Consider the following 17,887-nt stretch of genomic DNA (forward strand, 5'->3'; position numbering starts at 1 on the left):
ACAAACTGGGAGCAACAGGGTCTACCCCCACTCTACTTTGAAGCATTCAAGCTTTGGAATTGGTGCATTCGGCTCCAAAGCAGTGTTTCATCATCTGGGTTCAGAGCACAAGGAGGGCATGGATGTGGACAACAGACACTGCTACTGAAAATCCTTTCTATCTCAAGTGCATAGAATGTGTGCATGTCCACAGTGAATACACACACACAGAGACTATACTTTTTAAAGAACTCCAGTTACTATATGGTAAGTAACCTCAGTTTCTTCACTAGGCCATGACAGTAACATGATCTGATTTTAATCTTGTTTTACCTTTTATTCTCTTAAGGTATTTTTTCTAAAGAGAGGTGAATTCTAATGGATTAGTGTAATTTGTTACTTTTTGATAGCCAGGCATATTTATATATAAACATTTATATTAGCAACTATCTAGGTTAACAGTTTTTTTCAAAATGTTAATGTTTACAGGTTTTTTTAATGTCAAAATGGTAAGCAATGTATTTCTTATTTACTAGAGGATTGTTTTTGTAATTGTGATAGATGTCAAACTGCATTTAAATGAAAACTATAATACAGTGACAAATATATAAAAAGCATTCTAAAACTGTTCTGCAAAATGAGTTGGGATTTTTTTTCACCAACATTTATCATAAAATCAGGCCCGTACTCAGGAGATATATACGTTCCTTCATGATCCGCCATGGGGCTGATTCCGACTGTCTGGGGAAGGCTGGGGCAGCGCTTTGCCCCAGCCTCCTTCCCCCATGCTTCAGCCAGCTAAAGAAAAGGAGTAGTGGTGCGTTGCCCCAGCCTCCGTCCCCCGTGCTCCGCCCTGCTGAGGGAAGGCTGGGGCTGATTTTTCCTTCATCTCCCAGGAGTTGAGGCTGGGAGCAGGGGCAGAGCAGTCAACAGTCCCGTCCCCCCAAATTCCTGCGTATGGGCCTGAACACAAAATATATTTTTTTCTTGGTAAACAGTAATTCTACAAAACTGGCAGTAACTCAAGAGTTTTTCTAAGAAAAATGGATTTGTTTTGTGCTCCCTTTAACTAAATACAAAGCACATGTGTGATTGAACTAATTATGGAAGATACAGCATCAATTGTCTTGGCAATTGTATGTACTAGTAAGCCATAAAATATATACATTACAGATCTGTAGCAGTCAAGGATACTTGTTGGTAATGATTGGAAGGAGCTCTGAATCTAATCTAATATTTATAGGAGATTGTTCATCATAATTATGTTCTGCATAATTTCTACTACATAATTCCTTAGTAAAAACCAGCTTCCAAAGGTATATTGCACTCATTTTGTCTGCTAACATGATCTATAAATTAGATATTTCTTTAAATTATTCGTTTCTCTAATTATTACTTGGAATTCCTAAATCTTCTTGAGAGAATTTAGAAAATTATGTTGTCTATGACCCTAGCTTCTAGTTTAACACTTTTGGTGTTGGAAGCAGACTGCTCTGGTTTGGACTTCATCTCAGAGTTCTGCTGTTAGTTGTGTGTATTTTGGCAGATGCCAGGGAAGGCGGCTATATTAGGCAGCCTCCTGTACATCTTCTGGCCCATTTACAATATCCACTGCAAGGCAACATCTTTGATGGGATGCATGAGAGCCTTTTACCAATTCTTCTGGTGGACGTCTACTCTTACTGTTCTTTGGGGGAACCATATTTCATTTATTATTTAGATTGGTGGGTTAGGGCGAGAGCTGTTTAATGCCATTCCTATACTGCTTCTCCAAACCCTTCAATATCCCCTTTTAGGATTCCTCTCATGGGAACATGCAGGAAAAAATGGTGCCCTCTGTTGCTCAAACAGGGAGCAGCTGAAGCCTTCAGTAATATTTAGAGAAGTGTTTTTGTTCTGTTTCTCTGTTAAATTCTCTGTACCTTTTGTTAAGCTCATCATTCAACTCTTCCCCACCCCATTTGGGTGTTTTTTTGCATGTCACATGTTGTCTTAAATCTAAGCTATCTCTTCACTAGGGGGTAAATGTGATTTTTACATTGAGATAGCTAGTTGATATAAAACCCTAGTGGAGAAAAGACATTCAAGACACTTTATTCTCAGTGTAATTAGGCTAGGTAAACTTTGTAACTCCAACCTGGGGTTTACCTTGACAGAAAAACCTACTGTGCCTTATCTTCACTAGCATTTTTCAGAGCTCTAGCTAAAACTCTTTCCTCTCAAGGAATTCAGTCCTCCTCCAGAAGCTGTTCTCTTCCAGAAAAGTCTATATTTACATTCCAAAAGGTGCTCTAGATTGCTTGTCTGTTTAACAGAACAATATTCAGTCCCTGTTGTCCATACCCTGAGTGTGTCTTGGATTCCAAGTTATGGTGGTTAATTCCCCAAGTCTTCCAGGAGATATCATCTCCTCTTTCTGCATCTGCTATTAATATAGATCCATTTTGCCTTAGATAGAGGGTTTCTTTAGATGAGTTATGGTGTAGGAAGGCTGAAGAGACTAACTTCACATAAATGTTCTGTTACTCTCAGTGATGAAATTTTCACTGAATGCTTACTACCATTGTATAAAGAACATGTCATTATAGATCTTGACCATATTGCTGCACGGTATTAAGTAAACTCTGAGAGAGAAGTTTAGTCCTTTCTTCTGTGCAATGATATGTTCAGATAGTGGCTGAATGGCTTACACTCTCAGCTCTACATTTATTGGGGAAGGACTAAATGATTAGAGCCCTGCATGGGTACAAAGTTTGTATCCACAAAAATGATCCACAGATATCCACGTTAAAGTGAATATCTGCAAATTTGTAGGGTTGTAGGAATAAAATTTGTATTCACATCTGCATCTATATCCACAAAAATGAGCTGGAGATACCTACGGATATAAGTGGATATTTGTAGGGTTCCACAAATCATCTCTAAAATACTCTAGTTAATTCTAAACATGGCTAAAAATTCTGCATTGAACTTTTCCCAAAGAAACAATGCCAGTTTAGACTGTTTTCCCCTGTGTTTGACCTAGTATATTTAAGGGCACAAACATTGCAAGAACAGGGACCTGCACAACCAGAATTTTAAAAAACAAAAAACCAAAAAAACAGCATTATAGATGAGCTATTTCTTTAAAAAAAAAAATCTAATATTCAATATATTTATTTTTACTTTCAAGTGTTTTGCATGTTCTGGATTTTTCTCACTTTTTAAATGTATTCTTTGTTGAGTATTTCTCACTTACTTTCTGTATAAGAATCTAGCTATATCTGAACTCATTACATGTTACTTTTTCTGCCTGCTTTAGACTAGGATTAATTTCCTGCCAACTTGAGTTGTCAGCTGTCAGACATTCCAAAGTATGGTCCACTATCTAGGTAAGCTTTCTATTCTCCTTTGCATCAGCCTCTATCATCTTTCAATCTTGAATTGCAGAAGTTTCATGTAGAATGTTGGAAATGACAGTACAAACTGCTGTAAGTGATACTTTGTGAGAGAGAGATGGAAGCAAAATCAGCTAGACAAGGCAATATGATTTAAATGATAAGGGCCATATCCTTTGGTATGGCTTAACTGTACAGAATACAGGAGTGAAGGTGGAAAGAAAAAAGAGAGTTGTTTGTTACCTTTGTGATTTTTCCAATCCTTGGGCCATTTGGCTCCCAGTTTAGAAAAGCATTAAGGTTTCTGTCAGTTGCACCTATCTGCCTATTGCTCTAAGTGGCATTCTAGTGAACATGGATCACTAGTGTGCAGTAGTGCCCCCTACTCTCCTGAAACATGTCGCTCTGTGAGAGGCAACTGGGAAAAGGAGGGGGAAAAGCAGAGCCTCTGTATCCCTTGGACATTGTTCCTGCACTGGAGGAATCCTCAGGTAGTCATTTAAGGCCTCATGACCTTTCTCTTCACAGCCTAAATGGTAGGAAGGGGTCCTTCTAACCTTAATTTGTATATTTTTTAAAAAATTTCCTCTTCATACTTTGTGTGTTAGAAATGGGTAGATTTTCATGAAAAAAGCTATGTTTTCATTAGGGATATAAATGAATAGTCAATTACCTGATAAGCCTAGGCTTATCAAGTAGTCAAGTCGACTACTCACATTCTGTTCCCCCTCCTCCCCCATCTGCCACCTGATACTGAGGCAGCAAGAGGTTGGGGGAAGTAGGAGTTGGTGCTGGGGAAAGCCGGCTTAAAAGCCAGTTTCCCCCAAGCACTGACTCCACGGTGGCACCTGCCCCCCGCTGCTGCTCCCTGGCTCCTACTACCTTTTAAATTACGGAGCCACAGTGGCGTTTGGTCCCAGACCCAGCATGAGCAGGAACTGAGCCAGGCTGCCTGCCTGCTTGGCTCCTACTACATTTTAAATGCAGAGCCTGCCGGGAGGACAGGCTGCCTGACTCCTACTGCCTTTTAAATTGCAGAGCCACAATGGGGTTCGGTCCTGCCGCAAGTTGGGACTGAGCCAGCTGCTTTCCTCTATTGACTAATCGAGTAGTCGATAAAAATTGTATTGACTACTTGATTAGTAAATGTAATTTTAACATCCCTACTTTTCAGATGTTTATAAGCTGAGAGTTATGTATGGGTATTATAATAAAACTACTTAAATGTTGATGTTTTATGTTGGAAAAGCTAGCCAGACCAAGTGTGGGCTATAGAGACTGCTGTGTAATACATTATTTATGATCTGTATCATGCTCAAGAGCAATATGTGAACTCAGAAACACTGAAATAATGCCCTGATATTACAGCATAATTAGCAGATCAAACTGTTGTTATGTAAGAAATACAGTTTGTCATCTGAGGTAAATGAAAGCCAAGCATAAGTTTGAGAAATAGTTGATAAAACTTTAAACTGCTGTTGCTTAATCATACTTTTAAATAAATTGGTACATCTATTTCAATAATTTTTACAAATTCGAACTTTTATAAAACCACGGTAAGGAACCTTAAGCTGCTTAAGAGATAAGTTTCATATTGAAAACTTAGGGTGATATTTCCAAATGCAATAAAACTTCTGTGTACTTGAAGGGGAGCAACACTAGACCAACACTGAGCACTCACATTAGATTTGTGTACAGTTATGTTTCATTCCTACAGTTTTACAAATCTTTCCTTTATGATGATTTGGATGTTAAATTAGTTGGATTGTAAAATATGCTTTGCTGTTTCTGTAACAAATATCATGTCTTTTTAAAATATATTTTATACAGCATTTAAAATCTGCTTGGCACCAGTGGGAAAATATTCTATTTAGAAAGCATTCTAATTTTTTTAGGTTTCTTGCACTGTTAAGGATATTTGTGAAAATAGAATATTTATCTCTTGCGGGTTTGTCTGCTTCTGCTGCTCATTCCTTGTTGAAGGTCATAACCCTATGTACCTCATGTCATGTACATTCCACAGCAATGGACCGAAACATCATAACCTTGACTGGGACTTTCACCAATGGTAGCTGGAAATAGTTATGCCACAAATGTTGAATTTAGGACTTCAAGCAAGGAATAAACAGTAGGAAAAGAGGAATTCTTTAAGACTCAAATCTTTTCAAGCGGAACGTCTTCCTGTCATACATTGCTACCCCACATCCTCAGATAGGCTGTTCTTACTCTTCAGATTTCATGGCAAGAGTTCTTTATCTAAGACACAGGGTAAAATATTGGCCCTGTTGAAGTCTGTGTCAAAACTCTTATTGACTTCAGTAGGGTTGGGACTTTATCCAGGCTTCTCAATAGGAAACAATGTTCTTCTCAGGATTCTTTCTAGAATCAGCTTTTTGGTCTCCCTCTTTGGATGTTTTTTCCCACCTTAATGAAATATAACATTGTTGTTGGCACTGTTAATTTTTGCAGTTGCTTTCTGCCTAGCATTCTCCCTTCTCTACTTTAAGCTGTATTTTTAAACAATTTAGTTGCGCCGTTTGAAGGACTGCAATGTAAAATACAAACGGGTAAAAAAATACCACACATGAAAAGCTATAAAGTGAACACAAGAAGATAGACTAGACTAGACACTGAGGCTATATCTACAGTGCAGTTCTTTTTCAAAAAAAATTGCATACCTTTTTCTGATTCTTTTTTCAGAAGAGGCTTTTCTGACATTTGGCCCGTCTACACAGGGCCAAATGTGGGAAAACCTCTTCTTTTGGAAGACCCCTTATGTCTTATAAAATGAGGAATACAGGGCTTCCAAAAGAACGCACCCGCTTTTTTGGAAACTGATGTGCAGGTTTCGTTGCCTATATCCACCTGCAATAGATGGATGCTAAGTGATTTCCAGCTTTTAGTAAGTCCTTACAAACATGGTATTCCTGTAAGGTCCTTCATGAGTGTACTGCACAGCAATTCCAAGGGCAGCTTTTTATGCTCAGCATGTATTTTGTTAAACTGAAAAAAATGTTGGATGTATACATTTTTCACCAAATACAAGGATTAAAAATAAAAAAAACAAAATGAGACTCCTAAATTTAGTCCAGTGAATTGGGTCTGTTAGTTCACTGCTCTACACAGAGTTCGAATACTGGTTATAATGCTGATCCTTCCAGAACAAATACTGGGTTACAAAGTACAGGGCACGATTGAATTCAGGACTGGATTAGTACTTACGTGTGTATATGTATGTAATGTATTCCAATGGGCTTTAACTTTACACTGCTTCACATGAAACCTGATGTGACACAGAAACTGCTAGATGCTTGTGAATAATCCCTGGGTTTCAATCCAGTCAGACAATAAACAACTCTATAATATTCACTGCAGCAGCTTCTGTAGAGCCCATCTGTTTCAAAATAACCCTAATTCTGCTTACTATGCGGAATGCTTTGTTGTCTAGGATTTGTCCTAGTTTCCTTGAATGTTTTGAGTGTGTGGCTCTGGTGCCATCTGCTGGATAAATACAAAGTATGCCATCAAGCTAATATTTCAAATCAGCACTTAACCTACTTCAGCAGTCAGCCATTCAACTCCTAGAGGTGATGAGAAGATGCCAAATGTAATTGTTTTCTAGACACCTCCAATCAGTGTGATTGCATAAGGTTGAAGTGATATTATTTACTACTATGGAGCATCATAGTTCTCTAGGAAACCTATTTTGTAGTAAAAATAATCAGCATTGTCAAAGGCAATGTAGCATGCTTGGAAGAAATGGCATAATTTTCATTATCAGTTATGTTATGCATTTACAGTATGACTAACTGTTTTCTATGATGTCAGTGGTGGGTAACCTGGGTCCCAAGAGCCTCATGTGGCCCATTGGAGTTACATGTGTGGCTCACCAGACATTTTGTTTTCTGTTACCCACATGCAGGGTTGCCAGATTTCCATCCACCAAGTTTTTTTTAGCAGTATTGCTAAAGTGATATGCACTTAAAGCAAGGGCATGTGAAGTGAGGCACATGCTGATTGCAAGAATCATACACTCCCTTTGAATCCACTCAAAGTGTCATTATAGTTCAGTCAGCAGGCCTTGCAAATTCTATGTATGCAAGCAGTTAGCAAAACTACTCTGTTCCTGGAGACTGTCTTGGTTAGGACAGTCTTGCATCCCATGGAGATGGAGGCCACTCATGCGACACACTCACTAGCCTAGGTTGCTTATCACTGTTATAGACCCTCTAAAATACAGTCTAACATTGTGGAACTCTTTACAAAAGATGAGGTTAGATAACTGCTCTTGGCCCAGTAATAGCAGCTTTTTTTATAGTTATCACTGTGACTAGAATTTGATGTTCATGAACAAGGCATTTCTGGAGCTAGACATTGTGGTTGAGTGAGTGTAACTATTGTGATCCAAGTTTTTGGTTTTAGATTGCTACTGTAGATGCTCCTGCTGGTTGGTGGTTTAATTGCCTACAGTTAGCCCTTGTGGTAAGGTATGCCTGTAGTTCTTGGTGGTTTTACTTCGTATCCAAGACAGCACAATTGTTAATACCTTCAAACTTTACGTTGCCATGGTGACTTCAGTGCACATGCATTTGTAACAAATTGGAAAGTTGTGTATAATATACAATAGCATATATAACAATATAAGCTATTACGTGAAACATATTTAACATATAAAACCTCTAGGCTCTGTTGTCGTATCTCTTTTTCCAGGTTTCTCATTTACTTGTCCTTTGTTGATAAAGTAATAGTCAGTGATTTCATTGAGATAATCTATTCCTTCATTGATTGTAAGTGGTCTGTGTATGAAATGACAGTGCCCAATCTTCCTTTAGCTTTAAATGATCTATTTCAAATGAAGTTTAGATATGACACTTCAGCTAGGTTGAAGGGCTTTCCATTACTTAACCCTGAGTGCTTCACTAAGTGTTCAGTTGTACCTTTTGAATTCCTATTTAAGATGCGTTTCATGGGGGTTCATTCTAATATCATAGACTGCTCTGATGCAGTTTTGGGCAGTATCAGTTACTATACCTGAATAGTTTTAGAAAGTGTCCAAAACATAAATGAGAGCAGTTAAGTGTCAGAGAATCAAGCAAAAAGCCCTTTCTACGTGAATTACAAAGAAGAAAGCTGTAACTAAAAAGAAAATTTATTTTTGTGAGTGGGGAAGAAGGTAATAATTGTTAGTTCTTTGCATTTACTGCTGTGATGGATTATCCAAAATTATATTTGTTTCTTTTTATGCCTCCAATGGAAGACTACAGCAGGAGACTCATTCCTTTTTTTGGAAGAAAGAAATGCTTAGGTTATTAGTATGTCGTGTGCCATTATTATTAAGCTAAAATGCACTATAATAGAGTGCTTAAGAATGTCAGTTTAAGAACCTGATCAACAGAGGTGCTAAGCGTGAGCAAACACAGTGAAATTATTTGGAATTGTGGAAGCTGAGGGTCTATGAGGATCTGGCCCTAAGTCCATTGGATCTATTAGATTGAGTACTGGCTTTAATACATTTTTTTCAGATTCTCTTTAAATTATCAAAAATAACAGCGGTAATAGGAGTTGAATATAAAATATCATCTTTTACATTCTTGGGCATCTTAGGCTGGTGGTTAAATACTGGTACTTAATTTCTCTTGCTCTATGTATTTTTGTCTGTCTCGTTGAGTTTTAGGTGATCATATAATGACTGTTTAAAATGCCAGTAACTCGCTTCCAAACTAAGAACTTGAGTGGAAAAATCTGTTTGTCAAATGGAGTTTATTATTATTATTATTATAATGGAATAAGTTGATGACCTCGGTAACCTCCTGAGGTTTTGTTTTGTTTTGACAACTTCTTTTAGTGCCAACAAATTATATTTCTGCATAAAGGTTCAGTTTTCTACATTACATCTTATTCTCTGATTTAAGTGATTTTGAATATTTTTTGATGCTGATAAAAACATTATCAGAGTTCAGACATCAAGGATTTTTAACCCACCTTCTTCCAAACTCCTTTCAGTGTTGTCATGCAAATTATTCCTTCTGTAAATATTACTGTGGATTTTATAGTAAGTATTTTTAGTTAGAAAAATATTTGAGGATGACTACTGTCACTTTTTTTCTTTTGCCTCAAGAGCAAACGTCCCCCAATCCATGGCCTCTCTTTATGGCTGTCTCCTAGGTTTTCTTATCTTCGTCTCTTCGCTGCCTTAACGTTAGCATTTCCTCTGTACCTAGAGAAATATAGGTGTGCTTAAATGATAAAGTCTTAACTGATGAAGTAGAGGCTCCGTAGCATTTCATGAAGACACTACCTTCTTTAGAAGTGGGTTATGCCGACGAGAGCTCTCGATACCATCTGCATGTTTTGTTAGTCGCTAAGGTGCTATTAGACTATTTGTTGTTTTAAAAAGTTTTTTCCTGTTACAGACTAACTCGGCTACCCTTCTGAAGACTGTCTATGACCAGTCAGATGTATTTACAGCCATCATTGACTTTCCTTGCTCAGTACATGTATACAAATCTTGCCTGCCATTTTGCATCCACATCTTGGATAATTTTTTTTCAGATGAACTCCAGTCAGTTTGTAGAATGCATAAACATCCTCTTAGTATACCAATCAGTGTCCTGCTTTCAACAATCTGTAGTGCTTTTTAGATGGCTGAAATGAAAGGTTCAGGTTCACAAGATTCTTAGCTTCCTTAGATGAATAATTATTTTTCTTCTTTGAAGAGTGTCCCTGTGGCACTCCAGTGTAGGTGTCTTGGCGCCCCGTGCTTATAGTCGGAACTTTTTAGCAGCAGTACCCTGGGTGCCAACATGCATGCACAGTGCTGCTCATGCCATAGCGAGCGTGCTGATGCACATGCTTCTTTGAAGATGTCCCAGTGTGTGTTCTACATTAGGTTGGTGCGCCGCCACTGAGCCTCAGAGTGGAGATTTCATAGCAGTGTCCCAGGGGCCGCATAGGTGTGCACCAGCAGTCACGTGCTGTTAGGGTTCAGGCATCGCGCATGCGCAAACTCCCCATTCCCATTCCTCAGTTCCTTCTCTACCACCTCTGGCTACAGACGTACTTAGCAGTGCTTCCTAGCTTCTTTGCGTGATTCTCTACATGATTATACTTTTAAAACCAGTTAAATTCATTAGTTTCAAAAAACAAAGAGAAGAAAAGAAAAAAATCTTAATCAGTCTAAGGTACTTTCTTCTTTTTCTCTGTAGTGAGTCAGCATGGCCGTCTGCTGACCGGGAAGGGTAAGCCCTCCATAAGACCCCTTGGTGGGTGGGACCAGAGCCACCCAGCTCCTCCCACAGGAAGCGGAAGGGAAGGGCTAGAACTATAAGAGCAGGCCTTGAGAGCTCAGTAAGTTCCCAGCGAGTGAGCAGACCAGACACTCTCCCTGGCCTCCCTAGGGGGGAAGCCCGATGGCTACAAAACCTGAGGGATGACTGAATAGGGCCCCCGGGACCAATGCCTGACCCTGGAGACAGGCCAAGGCCACTCCAAACCCTGCCAGGCACTGAGGGGGGACCAGAGCCCACACCAGGCCCCGGAGCCTGGGCTGTTTCACCAGGATTAGGGAAGGACCCAGCCCCTGAGCCTATGGACACCCTGCCAACGCTGGCACTCCGAGAGGACCCTGAGAAGAAGCAATCACAAGAACTAGGCCCACAGGGGGTATTAAGAAATGGCCCAGGGAAAGCCGACCCCACACCAGCTGGTGAAATGGAGGTCAAGTGGGCAGCATGTTGCAGACTGGATTCCTGCTGACCTGATTGAAGCATTGCGGCCTGAATCCCCGCCAACCGAGTGGCTGCCTGTGCTGCCACTGCTAGGGCCCTAAACTGGGAGGCAGTGGAGTGGCCGGGCCTGCGTCCCCCCCTGCTATTCCTTCACTTGGGTGGCAGGTTCCCCTTGTAGGGGGGAAACCCCCTGTGCTTGTTGGCTCTCCGCCAAAGCTAGGAGAGCTGACCCCAACTCAGGCTGCAGACAGGCCTGAGACTCAAACTGTTATAGACTTCTTCGTTTGTTTGTTGCCCCGCCCAGACCCAGGGCCCTAGCATTTGAACTATAGGGCTACGTCTAGACTGGCCCCTTCTCCGGAAGAGGCATGCAAAGCAGACAAGTCAGAATAGGGAAATCCGCGGGGGATTTAAATATCCCCCGCGGGATTTAAATAAACATGGCCGCCGCTTTTTTTCCGGCTTGGGGAAAAGCCAGAAAAGAGCGTCTAGACTGGCACGATCCTACGGAATAAAGCCCTTGCAAGTAGGAATAAGAGATCCTCCGGAAAAGGGCTTTATTCCGGAGGATCGCGCCAGTCTAGAGGCTCTTTTCCGGCTTTTCCCCAAGCCGGAAAAAAAGCGGCGGCCATGTTTATTTAAATCCCGCGGGGGATATTTAAATCCCCCGCGGATTTCCCTATTCTGACTTGCCTGCTTTGCATGCCTCTTCCGGAGAAGGGGCCAGTCTAGACGTAGCCTAGATGTATCTGTTTCTCTGCTGCCCGCCCTTACTTAGGGCCAAGGCTGCTGAACTGTCTGGCTGTTTGTCGCCCGTCTTGACCCAGAAATGAGAAATTCCTATTACGCTTAACCCATGTAGTGAGTCAGCACGGCTGCCCGCTGTCCTGGACTGGTACATTCTCCCAGTTAATCCCTCCCTGCAGTCTTTGACTGCTTATGCAAGAATGCCTGGATCACCTGGCTTTAAATGCTGTACCTCATGTAAAGAGCATATTCCACTTTCGGAGAGCACCATATCTCTCAGAAATGGCCTCACTGCACAAAGCTAAAATCTCAGGCATGGAAAGGCAGAGACTTCCATCTCAAATTATTTTTATTAGAAAACTCACACCAGCCTCCAATCCCAGCCAACAGCCCGAGGAACTCAACCAGCTGGGATCCATAAATCCCGCCAAAAAGCGAGCCTCCTCAGCATGTCAAGGGGCTAAGGCACCAAAACTACCATCCCCCTCACAGCCGGTGCCGAGAGCAGCGGTGGTACCACGCCTCGGCAGATATGATGCCACTGGCGTCTCTGGAGTCCCAAGCGGAGACAGACAGCGCGCTTGCGCTAAATAGCGCATTGAGGGGACAGGCTTCAAGTTGCCTGCCTCATTAGCTGCAGCACCATCTGGCAATGATATGATCTTGCCGATGCAGCATGAGAGCACAGCACAGACCATTTTAACAGGCATCTCAGCTTCACCTCAGAGGCGCCTGATAAGCCACAACTGCCCTTGGCACTGAGGCGTGATTCAGCACCTCAGCCTCCATGTCCCCCACTACAGAACCAGCAACACCTGTTGGGCACTACACTCAGCACAGAAACTTATTAGTCTCATCCACTTTTAACTCACCATTTTTACAACCTGAGTGCTCTCCCGCTATGTTAACATCACAGAGATCACTCTCTCAGGAAAGATTATCATCCGAATCTGATGATGCCTTCTCTAGGGGTTTTTCACCAGAGAATTCTCCTTACACAGCTCGGAGTATTTGCTCTCCCAGATTTGGGAATATACCTCTGTATTATGGCAATCCCTGAGTACCTCCACCTGAGCTTTACCCATACTGGCAATACTGGGACAAATGGCAATCTTATCAGAAATACCAGCTGGGCTGGAAGCAAGACAGAGTGCAGTACTCCCCCTCTAAACAAATAAAGGAAGGGGACCCACTCTCACAGGAGACCTTGACTCCTCGTGTCCCAAAGTGACTCCTCCTGTCCAGTGGGTCTCTGGCCCCAGCTTCAATGACTTCAGATGACACTGCACATTTCGAAGACCTTTTTAAACATGTAGCTGTGAAATTAAACATTCCTCTCCAGGAGGTTGTGGAAAATCAACACGACCTAACAGACATACTGCTCTCAGTAACACCATCAAAGATAGCATTGCCAATTAATCCAGCAATAATGGAACTGGCAAAGACGCTGTGGCAAACTCTGGCATCAATCTCTTCTACAGCTAAGAGAACTGATAAGAAATATTATGTCTCACCCAAGGGTTCAGAATTCTTTTTTTCTTACCCAGCACCTAATTCTCTTGTGGTGGAGGCTGCACAAAAAAAATTCAAGCAGCAACAATACCGGTCTACTTCTTCATACCACGATAGAAAAATGCTCAATGCATTCGGGCGCAAAATATATACGTCTTCTAATTTACAATTTTGCATCACGCAGCTTTAATGAGCAAATATGATTCCAGAAATTACGTCAAACAATGACTTTGTTGCATGCATTCCTGAGTCTAAGAGGCAACAATACGTAGCATTGATATCCAAAGGTTACATGATTTCAAGAACATCGTTTCAGGCTGCTTTAGACACTGCTGACAGGGCTGCACATTCTACAGCATCATCGGTAGTAATGAGAAGGGCATTGTGGTTTAGCTCCACTCCATTTCCCAGGGAGATTGAATCTACAGTAGAAAATCTGCCCTTCTATGGCCAGAAGCTGTTTGAAGCTAACACCAATGAAATTCTCCACTCCAAGCACCTAGAAGCAGGCAAGATATAGGTATCAGTCTTATCTGAAACCTTGATACCCTCCATATACACAACACTACAATAGACCAGACCACCTTCAGCAGAACAGAGGCAGAAACGAATGACGTTGCCCTTCCTCTACCAATTTTCAATAGTCTCAGTAGTCCAACAAGCAAATTTGATCATCTGGTCGCGGATCTGGAGAGCCTCTCACCTATTCCAATGCCATCGACGCAAGTAAATCTCTTCTATCACCGATTGTTTCTTCAACAACTGGCAATGTATAGCCTCTGATAGATGGGTGCTGCAGATAATCGAAAAAGGCTGCCTTATTCCCTTTGTGTCCATACCTCCTCTCCAACCCACTTCCCCATTCCTCTTCAGGGACAACTCTCACGAGATCCTCCTTCAACAAGAAGAGCACCTCTTACACATTGGTGTGATTGAACCAGTCCCCACACATTTTAGAGGCAAGGGATTCTACTCCCGTTACTTCTTGACAAAAGTATAGTCAGATGTGCTCTTTCCAGAGAGCATAAGGGCACACTCAACCAGAGCCATGGGTACCTCGATAGCATTCCTCCATAAAGTACTCATAAGAGATACCTGCTCAACTGCCACGTGGTCCTCGGATCACACATTTGCAAAGCACTATACACTTACTCAGGGGCCTCTTCCCAACTTGAAACTAGCACTTCTTTCCACTGCTTTTTTGCCAGATCCAAAGTCCCTTCCTCCCTAAAGGGAAATTGCTTTGTGGTCACCTAATGTGGAGCACCCACGGGGACATCTCTCTCAAAGAAGAGGAGGTTACTCACCTTGATAGTAACTGACGTTCTTCACGATGAGTGTCCCCATGGGTGCTCCACAACCCCCCCTTCTGCCCCTCTACTTCGGGATCCTGGCCTTCCCAAGCAATGGTTTTGGGATAGAGAAGAAACTGAGGAGGGGGCTTGCGCATGCGTTATGCCTGCAGCCTAACAGCGTGTGACTGCTGGTGTACAGCTGCGCAGCCCTAGGAACACTGCTATGAAATCTCTGCTCTGAGGCTCAGCGGCGGTGCACCAACCTAATGTGGAGCACCCACAGAGACATTCATCTCGAAGAATGTCAATTACTATCGAGGTGAGTAACCTCCTCCTCATCAGCCGTCCCCAGTTCCTTCTCAACAGCCTCAGAAGTGGTTGGAACCCAGCAGCACTCCAGTTGTTTGTTGCAGGTTAAATTGTTTTTCATGTAGTCCTTTCTAGTTTGCATTTCCTTAAGTTAGTTTGGGTGCCTTTACTTCCTATTTTCATAAAAAAATATATATATATTTTTTCCTTATCCCCTTTTTCCCGGTTAGTTGTGTAGTTACACTGGGTTTCAAGAGATGCCTTACCTGCAGACTGTCCTTTTCTGTATCAGATGGGCATGCTCAATGCATCTGTTGTTTGGGGCAGGATCACTGCCCACAGAAATGTCATCATTGTAAAAAGCTATCCTCCAGGTCCCTCAAGGCCAGGGATCTGCAGCTCAAGCATCTAATAATGGAGAAGACAGTGAGACCAGCGTCTGTATCAGTATCACAAGTCTTTCCACCGCAAACGTCTTCCACAGCACTTTTGGACCAAGAGACAACAGTACTGCAGGAGCCTCCAGCTAAGAAGATGTCAAAGAGGAAGCATACATCCTCTCTAACCACCGAAAGGCCTATGAAAATGTATCTCCTCAACAGAAGCCTTCCTTGGCACCAATGGCACAGGCTTCAGGGAATAAGCAGGTTTCGGGCATGTCCGGTGTGAACATGTCCTGATGGGTGGTGCCATCTAAGGAAGAACACCCCATGGTCTCAACTTTAAAACCAAAAAAGGCTGCCTCTGCACCATTGGCACCAAATGTATCAGCACCAAAACTATTAGAGCACACTAGTATTAGCGGCCACTCAGATCTGTCGGTACAGACCCCGTCTAAGATGGCACCAGGGCTGCATACCAACACATCTCCAGTATCAACCACAACAATGACTTGATCAAGTAATGCATCCATACTGATGCCACAACATACCAAGATGACTGCACCATCGGTACTGTTATTTCCACCACTACGCCCGTTGACCATGCAGTAAGAGTTGGCAGTCACATAGGTACCATGGACTCCCTCTTTGGCACCAACGCCACTCCTACACTTGAGGGACCAAGCAGGCTTGCCACCCCCTCTAGCTCAGCTCCACCCTTTTCTAATGAGGATGAAAATTAAGAACTCTCTCTCTCTTTCTCTCCCTCCCTTCATACCACTTTTGACCCAAACCCTCTGCACATCTGCAACAACAACAACAGAGCCAAGGGAAGATGTGGCAGCCCTTCCCATGGTTTCTGCCCATACCTTTTCCTCAGTCTTGGAAAGGATGGGATCCTTGGGCGCTCTTTAGAGTCTAGATAGCAGCCTCTCAGGCTGCTGATCTCACAACATAAACCACAGCTAGTGGCTCCAAAACCTCAAGTATCGACGAGATCTGACACCACTCAGTAAGACATAGATGACCTCAGGGGAAGACCCAAGAGGCGGACACTCTCCCCCTTTCTCACCTGTCTTCCTGTTCTCCTGACAAGTCAATAATGCCCCTACCACCAACATATGGGAAGGACTTCAAGTCCTTCCAGGACTTAAAAGGGTTGTGGATTTGCTGGACATCTCCCTAGTGGAAGTTCTTGAAGTCCAGTATGATCTCACAGATACCCTTCATGTCTCCTCCTCATCCAAGATAACCTTCCCCATAAACAAAGCCATCCTGGATCCAGCTAGGATCATCTGGTAGACTCCAGTCTGTATATCTCCGGCATCAAAAAGGGCTGATAAGAAATATTATGTGCCAGCCAAAGGGGCAGAGTTCCTGTTTATTCACCCAGCCCCTAACTCCCTTGTAGTTGAAGCCGTTCACACCAGGAGCAGACAGACCCACTTCAAGTCAACACTCTATGACAATGACTGGAAGAGACTGTATATATTGGGACAAAGGCCTACTCATCCATATCCTTGCAATTTAGGATTGCTACTTATTCAGGCCTCCTATCAAAATACAGTACAACCATTTCAACAAAATTAACACCTCCCAGAGGATCACAAGGTCCCCTTGAAATCCAGTTTTGCGGAGGGGGGTCACTCATAGCCAAGGAGGCATTGCAAGCCTCCTTGGATTTGACTGACACAGCATCCCATTCTTTGGTGACATCTGTTGTGATGCACAAGACCTCCTGACACACCTCTTAGGTTTTCCTAGGGAAGTGCAAAATACAGTTGAGGATCTTCCCTTTGAAAGTTAAAAACCATTCTCTACATTGACATATGCATGTCTACACACCCTCAAAGATTCTAGGGCTGCATTGAAAACCTTATGCATGTACATCCCTTAGCATAAGAAGAAGCAGAATTGCTTTTATACTCTTCAGGCTAGATCATCCTTGTACACCTCCAAACAGAGAGGATACAACTTAAGATGGCATCAGAGACAGCAGAAGAGGAGGCAGCCTCTGGATCAGTCAGTTGCATCCCACCAACAACTAGTAGACAGGCATTGCGCAGTAAGTTTCTCAGATTCACCCTAAAAGACCATCACTACCAAAACCATGTCCTTTCCTTCGGATGTGCCTCAGCCCCAAGGGTTTTTTCAAAGGTTCTTGTGGTAACAATAATGCATTTAAGATCAGGAATAATAATCTTCCCATACCTGGGCAACTGCCTCATAGTAGCTCCGACAGCCCAACTAGCAACGGAATCCACAGCAAGAACTATCAGCTTGTTCAACAGTCTGTGCCTATAAATAAACACATGAAAGTCCCACCTGATTCCTACTTAAGAGTTGGAATACAAAGGCGGGACATTGGATTATATCCAAGCACAAGCCAGGCTTTCACTTCAACATTTCCAATCACTAGCTTTATTAGCTCAAACCATTATCAACATTCCTATGGTGTCGGCCAGACAATGCCTACAGCTGTTCAGCTACATGTCATCTGCAACTTATGTGGCGCCATATACCTGGTTGCATATGCATTGCCTTCAAGCATAGCTCTGCAC

The 17,887-nt window shown here is 42.4% G+C and overlaps 1 protein-coding gene across 5 annotated transcripts in view; it reads left to right on the top strand.

The window, feature by feature from the left end:
* RHBDD1 (rhomboid domain containing 1) overlaps positions 1-17,887 on the top strand; it is a 71,164-nt gene that overhangs the window by 42,035 nt on the left and 11,242 nt on the right. Inside the window, exon 6 of one of the 5 annotated variants that reach the window (XR_003088724.2) lies at positions 3,281-3,350. The exons of the other annotated variants lie outside the window; for them this stretch is intronic. The gene's annotated coding sequence lies outside the window, so the exon portion shown is untranslated. The remainder of the gene's footprint in view (positions 1-3,280; positions 3,351-17,887) is intronic. 5 annotated transcript variants of the gene reach the window in all.

Source organism: Pelodiscus sinensis, chromosome 10 (assembly GCF_049634645.1).
Source record: "Pelodiscus sinensis isolate JC-2024 chromosome 10, ASM4963464v1, whole genome shotgun sequence".
Lineage (NCBI taxonomy): Eukaryota > Metazoa > Chordata > Testudines > Trionychidae > Pelodiscus > Pelodiscus sinensis.